Source organism: Sorex fumeus, unplaced genomic scaffold, assembly GCF_029834395.1.
Source record: "Sorex fumeus unplaced genomic scaffold, SorFum_2.1 ptg000131l, whole genome shotgun sequence".
Lineage (NCBI taxonomy): Eukaryota > Metazoa > Chordata > Mammalia > Eulipotyphla > Soricidae > Sorex > Sorex fumeus.
The window spans coordinates 2,525,476-2,535,060 of record NW_026606188.1 but is presented as its reverse complement, the minus strand read 5'-3'; the positions used below and the strand labels follow the sequence as shown (position 1 = coordinate 2,535,060).

General features: G+C 39.0%; 1 pseudogene; it reads left to right on the top strand.

Moving 5' to 3' along the window:
* The first annotated feature begins 7,203 nt into the window (after positions 1-7,203).
* On the top strand, positions 7,204-8,013 carry LOC130015796 (craniofacial development protein 2-like; annotated as a pseudogene).
* The last annotated feature ends 1,572 nt before the right edge of the window (positions 8,014-9,585 follow it).

Genomic DNA, 9,585 nt, shown 5'->3' with positions numbered 1-9,585 from the left:
GTGAGACTTGTTGTTACTGTTTTTGGCACATTGAATACCTCATGGTTAACTTGCCAAACTTTGCCATGCGGGCTAGATACTCTCAGATACTCTCCAAGAGGGGTGGAGAAATCAAACCGGGCTCAGCTTGGATTGGCTATGTGCAAGGCAAATGCCCTACCAGTTGGGCTATTGCTCCATCCTCAATATATACATATATATATAATTATGTACATATATCTATATATCTTAAAGTACTGTTGTATTCATTTTGAGATGCAATGACTAATTATAGATATTCCTAACAGCTGAGCCCTCCCTTGTCCTGCAGACTGGAAGTGCTTAAGGTTTAAGAATGTTGCCCTTATTTTATTTATTTTCAAAGTACCTTTAAGAGTCTGATACACAGAGACCACTAAAAGAAATGAGTGCAACGGGTGTTTTTTCCACATAGATATCACCTTTCATATTGCCCCCAAATTTCTATTGCCAGATGAAAGTTGATGTTCCAGACAGGAGCATAGGTTTAACAGGAGGTGGTTATGTAAGACCAAATGATGTGGAATCCAATAATCAAAGAAAAATATTAGATCAAGGAAAGGTCGATGAATAAAAGAGTCTAAGGTAGACTAGCTGTCTACTTTGGAGCTTTGTTACAGAAGTTATAATCCCTTGATTTATGAATAAGGACAGAGTATTTTAACATCATTTTTGATAATAGCATAAGCCAATTTACAATTGAGGAGTGAGAATATATTAAGAAGGTTAAAATTATGTATCAAGAGCAGAAAACCTAAGATGGGGTAAAGAGAGCTCTCCCTTTTGTGGTGAAAGTTTTTGAAGCAGAGATGAGAAAATTGAGCCAATATTTTATAGAAAGAAATGGTGATTTGGAGTATAAATGATACCTCAGAGGGAAAGATCTGAAGAGTTCCTAAGAACTGAGAATTGTGACGTCTCAGAAAGAAACCTGAAAGTTCAGGTGAAGAATGAACTGTGCAGAGACCATGTTGTTAACTATCTTCCAAACAAGTTATCAAGAACAACTACAAATCCATGAGACTGTATTGTGGCAGAAGCGTGCTTGTGCATGTGTGCATATGTGTGTGTGTGTGTGTGTGTGTGTTGGCAGGGGTGGGAATGAGTGGCACAGCGGGGGGCAGCAGCATGGGGGACATGGAAAGGGGTGTGAATCATAATTTCTTTCTTTGCATGCATTAACTGTGTGACCTGGGAAAGTTTCTAACCCTTATTGGTTCTCAGTTGATTTATTTGCACTATGGTAATAAGGGAATTTTATCTGCCTGAAGGGAAAGGATTACACTGAATGATTTATTGAGCTCCTCAGGTACTATAAAATCCATTCTCTCTGGAAATTCTACATTGTGCCTGTTAATGTACATTTGTCTTTTGATTAGCACAGTGGGTAGGGCATTTACCTTGCGAGAGGCTGACCCGGGTTTTATTCCTCCATCCCTCTAGTAGAGCCCAGCAAGCTACCGAGATTATCCTGCCCACATGGCAGAGCCTGGCAAGCTACCCGTGGTGTATTCTATATGCCAAAAACAGTAACAACAAGTCTCACAATAGAGACGTTATTGGTGCCCACTCGAGAAAATCGATGAACAACAGGAGGACAGTGTGGACAGTGCTACTTATGACTCATTATTTAAAGCTTATATTATTACAATTAATAATCATATACTTATATGAAATATTTATGAATTAATATTTGTGTATTCAAAATAAGTACATAAATTAAATATACATACTAATAAGAATATTCATATACTTAACATACTTAGTTCTTTTCATGATAACTGAACTTTGGAAAATAGCTAATGGCTCTTTTCTTCATCAGTTATGAAAGAACCCACCTCATTTCCTTTCATCTTCTCCCCTATTCTATTAATTTTACATCAGGATATGAAATACTTACCTTTGGACATGGACCATAGTCTCAAGTTGGTTAAAAAGACACACCACCAGTGAAATAAAAGCTAATGTAAAAATATAATCCCTGGAACCATACAATCTGGTTTAAAAGCCAGGTTTGTCTGTTATTTTCTCTCTGGGCCTCAGTCTTCTTTGATAGGTTATCTAATTTTTCTGTGTCTTGTTTTCCTCATCTGTAAAAGTATTTATTAAATAGTACCTACATGATAGTAATATAGCATGAAATGAGTATCTTCTTGTAAAATTCCCAGAGCAATTGATACTCCATAGTGAGTGCTCAGTAATAATATTTCCTGAAGTGTTCTCCACTGTGACCGAACCTGTATCCCTAAATACTTTCCTCAAGGGGGAATATTTTAGGAAACAAGTTTATCTTATTTCTTATTTTCTTATTTTAGGAAATAAGATTTTCTTTAATTTATACATGCAACCAATGATTCTAAATATTAATGTAATTTGATTAAATGGTGGATTTGTTGTGCTCTTTTTTGCTTTATCTGAAATTCCTAATTAGTTTTCATCTATATTAATGGAGAGTGATGCTCTAATCACCTTGTTTGAGGAATATATTCTATTAATCTAAATAGGAAGATTGAAAATATAGCTGCTACTAAGGTTTTTCTTTTGACAAAGTGTTGAATTTTATTTGATGCTTTTCTAGAGACCTGGTAAGAACCAGATTTGATTTTTTTTTGCTTGATCTGAAAGGCCAGCTCAACGTGGAGTATTGTTATTTTTTATACGATACATTTCCCATCTCTCATTATTTAGATTGAATGTATTGGATTGTCTTGCACTGAACTGATTTCTCAAGAGTTTTTCTAAAATAAATTTTTTTTTGATAAATAAACTGCATCTTTCTACTTTTGCCTTTTCAGCTTGGCTTTTTGACTTCTTTTACTCTTTGTGCTATATGTTTAGTATTTTATTTAATGCCATGGTTTCTAGACTTAATTTTGAAGTTGTTCACACAGTCTTAGTGACCTGCTTCCATGAAAAAAATCTATATTAGAGAGTCCTATTTAGAGAAACCCATATTTAGGTATTATGTTTGAGGAATAGTTATTACCATATTAGTAGGAGTGAGAATTTCTGGGGCAGTAATCAAATGAGGGTGGAAGATTTGCAATCAAATTTCTAAGGACATAGAGAAATTCTATAATGTAGAAACTATGGAAGGTTACTTTTTAGATATGTGCCATAGTTTTGTTTTCAGAAAAATAATTTAGTGGAAAATTTGAAAATGACTACAGATGACGTTCTACAGACAGTTGATTAGAGATGAAAGCACAAATATCAAATATAGAAACAGTAAAGCATTGGTTAGGGGATTTGGGCCACCAGAACTCAACAGAACTCAGAGCTCACTCTTGGCTCACTCTTGGCAGTGCTGAGGGATTTGTGTCTATATTAGCTTCTGAGGATCAAACTGGACTTGGCTCTTTGTAAGGCAGAAACTTGTCATCTTCTTTCTCTCTCTCTCCCTCTCTCTCTCTTTCTCTCCTCTCTTAGGCCTCCAGGAAAATACTTTTAAAAACACTCCAACAAAATATTTTACAAAGGAATTAAAGGGATAAATGTGAAATATGACAGATTTTCTAAAATGTAATCAAGGACACAGTTATAATATGAGCACAAATACAGATTTGATGAATATAAAGAGTCCAGTTTTGGTTATCAGTCTTCTGTGTATCTGAGGGATTCCTAGAGAAGAAAAGAAGCTTAAATGGTAGTTGTAAACTAAGGACCGGCAATAAACAGAGAGGCGAGACCTGGTCACATATGTCTAAGAGCAATCGGATGGAGGCTATATAGATTAAAACTAGATAAGCTCCTTCAGGATAGATTCTATTGTGTCAAATATATTCTGAAATACAGAAGAGCTCAGTCATTGTCAGACAAGTCAGTGTAGTGAAAGTGTCTTGCTTATTTCTATGTGCTCCGTGTGTAACACTCTCACACAAATGCTCATTGGTTGTTTCCATGAGAATCAAAGGGAACTTTATGAATGGGGAAGTAAGATCAGAAGCTGTGATGAACTGGAACTATTAGATACAATTAGAAGTGTTATTTGGATCTGAGGATTTAAAGCCTTTTTTTCTGCCATAAGAAGATCCTGTGTTTGAGTAGGGTGGTAGAGTTAGAGCAATATCACAATCAGTGGAAGTATTCATGGTAGGGAGAGGAGGAAACTATATTTGTCTTTGAATAAGCAGGACTGTAAAATATTTTATATTTTACATTGTATTATAAAATATAAAAACCATTCCTAAAATAAGCATTCATATCTTAGGTGTGGGAGGGTCAATGAAAGGAACCAAAGAAGGGGGAAAAAACCTTACAATGGATAGTGGGGATATCTGCTTCTTCCTTATGCTTTTTGGGTCACACCCAGCAGTTCACACGGCTGACTCCTGGCTCTACACTCAGGTACTCCTGGTGGTGCTCAGGGGACCAAATAGGATGCTGGGAATCGAACCCGGGTCGGCCACATGCAAGGCAAAAGCCCTACCTGCTCTACTATCGCTCTAGCCCCTGCTGCTCTACTATCGCTCCAGCCCCTGCTTCTTATTTAATGCTGTAAATACATTACCTAATTCTTTCTGTTTTTTTGTTTTTAGTTTTGTTTTGTTTTGGACCACATTCTGACAGTACTTAGGATGTGCTCCTGGTTCTGTGCTCCGAAATCATTCCCGCCGGATTGAAGATCATGTAGGGTGCTGGGGATCTAACCTGGATCAGCTGGTTACAGTGCAATTTCTTTATCTGATATCCTATCTCTCCAGCCCACATTGCCTGGTTTTGGTTTTTGGGTGTATATGTTTGTTTTTTACCCCAGATAAGGCATCAGTTCTTAACAAGAAGAGGTCTCCACAACACCCAAAAGGAGAGAGAGAACACAGGGGATTGCCCTGCCACAGAGACAGGGGGGATGGGGGGATGGGGGTGGGAGGGATATTATCCATGGTGGTGGAAAATGGGCACTGGTGGAGGGATGGGTATCTGATCATTGTATAATTGAAACCAAAGCACAAAAAATTGTAAATCTACAACTTTAAAAAAAAATAAAATAAAATAAAGGGGAAAAAAAAAAGAAGAGGTCTCACTCTGTACTTATATTTTCCTTCAAACGTCATGTCATGCATATGATTTTTATTGCTCAAGAATAGCCCATGTCATTGTAAAAGCAAATACTATAATGCAGTTGACTTCTCTTAAATAGAACTGATATTGAAACTTTCCTATGGCCACGGAAGTCACAAAGCTGTCAGTTCCAGACTCCTGGAACTTTCTGACCAGACATGTATGCATGCAGATCATATGTAGTTGGATAAACAAATCTCTTTCAAAAATGGAAAATTAGCTCCAGTTTTAATAAAGGTTAGGAAGTTTGTCACTGTACTCAAGGTCAGGAGTGCATAAAGAAAAATGAAGACTATCACGTCAGCCCCTATTTTCTCCATTTCACCTAATGTGAAATTTGTTGTTGTGGGGGCAAAGGCTTCTCTGAAGGTCTGAACTGACATAGTTTCCTCTTACTAATGCCTGACTTTTCAATCTTGGGCAAATTTTTGTATTGCTTTCCTTTGCTTGAATTTAAGGGAAAGGAGAAATATGGAGTACAGTTGTACCTTGAACTTGATGATACCAGTAGATGTCACTCTGGGCAGCAGGATAGAGCATCCCTGTTCTGAGCTCTGGTTCAGAATGGGCTGTGATGTTTTCCGCTTCCGACCAGTTTTGAGTGTCTCAGAACTGACATATCTGAATTATGACATTTTCTGCATTGCCAGTTTTACTTCTATGTTGTAAAATAAGAAGGCTGGGATAGCTGCCATTTTATCTCGTTCTCATTCAGCCAGAATGCCAAATGCTTATACAGTTGCACCAATCACCTAGGCAAGAATAATATGGTTCAGGCGTGAATGAAGTAAATGTATATTTTAAAGCAGTTAATATAGCAAAGCAGTACTTTCTTACTTGAGTACGTTTATGTGACTGAACTTAAACTATTTAAGCTCACCTTTTCCTATGCATATCACTTTCCACTATTGCCCTTAATCACAATTTCTTAACTGAGTTCTTAGAGTAGGGGAATAAAAACAAATAGGAAATAGTCCTAAAATTCTCAGAAAGGAGTAGACTCATATGTTGTTAGGGACTAGTGGAACTGTTTTAGCACATAACAAGATCAGTGATCAAAAACTAAACAGGAAATATTGAAGAAAGGGTCAGTGTAGTTGGAGATATATATATATTTTCATATACTTGTGACTGCCATGTCATACACAATTTTATTTAACCATGTTTTGGTCTTATTCCACAGTAGTCCCCTAAACCAGAGTGGTCAATCAAATAATAGGGGAAGGAGGGGAAGGAAAGAATGTCAAATGGGAGGTGACAGAAGGAGGCGCGATCATGGACACTGGAAGTGGTTTGAAGTAACCCTGGACTTTAGTACTGTAAACTTGAACACCAGTACCTTTCAACTATAATTTTTCCATTGTTTTTTATGAATATTATATTTACTATAGGTGATGTTATATGTTTATGTGTTACATGTTTATGACATTCTGTCATCAGAACAAGAGTGAGGATTGTGTCCTAAAAATAGTTTTGGAGGGGCCAGATTGATAGGGGTAGGGCTCTTGCTCGAATCTCGCTGACCTGGGTTTGATCCCCAGCATCTCATATGGTCTTTTGAGTACCTCCAGGGGTGATTTCTGAACACAGCATTAGGAGTAATCCCTGAATATAACCAGGTGTGACGCCCCCAATAATTAAAATAAATAAATAGTATTGGATATTCATGCTAACCTGTGCAAATCCTGCCCAGGCCTACATAAAAATTCTTGATTGAGGTCTTATTTGACTTGGAATTCACACCTGTATCTCTTAACAAATATACAAAATGACTAATTCAAGACCAATCTCAAGTATTCCCTTCCTCTATAAGGAAAACTTGGTCAGGCAGTAGGAATTAAGAAATAATATCCAGGAAAACGAACAAACAAACAAACAAAAACAACTCTGTAGACTGGTAGAAAGGATTTGCCTTCCACTCATCTGACAAAGGGTTAATATCCAAGATATTTATGGTACTAGTACAACTTTACAGGAAAAAAAATAACCAGCCCTTAAAATATGGGGGGAATAGATGAATAGAAACTTCCTCAATGAAGTGATACAGATGGCCAAAAGGCATGCTAAAAATAGATCACTAATCATCAGGGCCAAACTAGGCTGCCACAACGAAGGAAGACAAAAATGATCGTCTGTACTTTCAATGCACGTACGCTAGCATCAGATGCATCCATCGAGGACCTGATACAAGCCCGAAAGATCAAGTACGACATCATTGTTGTGACCAAGACAAGAAGGCACCAATCTCATCATGCCGTTTTCGACACTGGAGAAGAATTGTTCCTCAGAACATGTAATAAAAGAGGTGTCCGAGGCGTTGGTGTCCTTGTCAACACAAACTTGGCAATGAGCATTGATTCATTCGAATGCCTAATAACCCGAATTGTATGTTTACATTTGAATAGATGTGGCTCACTGCCAGCAGTTTCTATCTTCATAGTCTATGCACCAACATCTAATTTTGATAAAGGAGAAATTGAGAAGTTCTACATAGAGCTGGAGAAGTTCTATAAAGAAGACCACACCTTCTACAAGATCATTGTGAGTGATTTTAATGCCAAGATAGGACCGAGAAGATCAGCTGAAGAATTTCACATCGGGACCCATGGCCTAGAATGGAACGAACAGGGTGAGAGACTGTCTGAGTTCATCATGTCTACCAAGACCATCCATGGTAACTCACAGTTCCAGAAGGCTGAATCTAAACGTTGGACATGGGAGTCTCCTGGTGGATGATTCCACAACGAAATAGACCACATCATATTCAATCGAAGGTTTTGCCTGACCGATGTTGCTGTTGTCCCAAAATTCCAAAAGGGATCGGACCACCATCTACTTCGTGCAAAATTCTACTTCACAGAGCAGGGAGAAAGGGCTGCAAAGTTCAAAAAGAGAACTCCCAGAATGACCACCAACTGGGAGCTCTTTGGTACTATTGCGGCAACATGGGAAGATGCCATTGTTGACAACATTGATGAGGAATACGATCGACTGGTTGAGCACCTGCATGATTGTGCGAGGAACGCCAAGAGGGAGATAGTCACAAAATAATGCCTGTCTTCAAAAACTCTTGAGTTTATTCGCCAACGTGGTATGGCGCATGCCTCAGGCAACCACAAGTAAACATCCGAGCTCGCAAAGCAGTGCAGAGATGAGATCAAGGAAGACCTCAAAAAGAGAAGAGCAGAAGTGCTGGTAGATGCGGCAGAAGCCGGGAAAAGAATTCATAACACCTGTCTGTCCTTCGCCAGCTACAAGACCAAGATGACTGCCCTCCGATGTCCAGAAGGATCTATCACATCCTCCAGAATGGCAATGGAGAAGTTTATCCATGACTTCTACTCAAATCTCTTCGATAGCCATGTCCACTTGCCGACATACCAAATTCCACAGTATGGATATGTCGTTCCCAATGCTCTCCCTTCCGAAATCTGAGACACCATTTCTTCAGTAAAGAAACAAACAGCACCCAGCCTAGACAAGGTAAGACCTGAACACCTGAAGAACTGGCCATCAGTTCTCATCAATACACTGGCTCGGCTCTTTACAAGCTACCTGTCTAATGCAAGGTTCTGTCCCAATGGAAAACCAGCCTGACTGTATTACTGTTCAAGAAGGGAGACACCATGACATTGACAACTATTGCCCAATCTGCCTATTGTGTGTCATCTACAAGTTGTTCACTCAAGTCGTACTAAATAGGATTGGCAGAACACTAAATGAAGGAGAACCATGTGAGCAAGCCTGGTTCTGCAAAGGATTCAGCACCATCAACCACATCCACACAATAACCAAGCTCATTGAGGTTTCTCGGGAGTCCAAGATGCAGCTCTGTCTAACGTTTATTGATATAAGGAAGGCCTTTGATTCTGTTAAGATGGAAGCGGCCATTGAAGCCCTAGCCAATCAGGGCATTCAAGCTCAATATATCAAGATCCTCCGTGAGCTGTATTGCGGATTCACTACCAGGATCTCACCATTCTACAAAGAAGTAATCATTGATGTCAAGAGAGGGGTTCAGCAGGGTGATACCATTTCACCGAAACTCTTCAGTGCCACCCTCGAGAACATCATGCGACTACTGGAATGGGAAGGAATGGTAGTGAAGATAGATGGTCAGCAACTACACCACCTCCGCTTTGCTGATGACATTGTTTTAATAACACCAAATATCAGCCAAGCAGCACAAATTCTGGCTGACTTCGACCGTGAGTGTGGAAAGGTAGGACTACAGCTGAATCTTACGAAGACATTGTTTATGAGAAACAGCCTCATTCCTGACACCCCATTTGCTATTAACGGAACAACCATCTGCGAATGCAACAGCTATGTGTACCTAGGTCGAGAAGTCAACATGACAAATGACCTGGCACCCGAACTGCACAGGAAGAAGAGAGCAGCTTGGAATGCCTTCAAGAGCGTCTAAGAAATAGCTAAGAGGATGAAGAACCTCCGGCTCCTGGCACATCTCTTTGATTCCACTGTTCTTCTGCATTAACATATGCC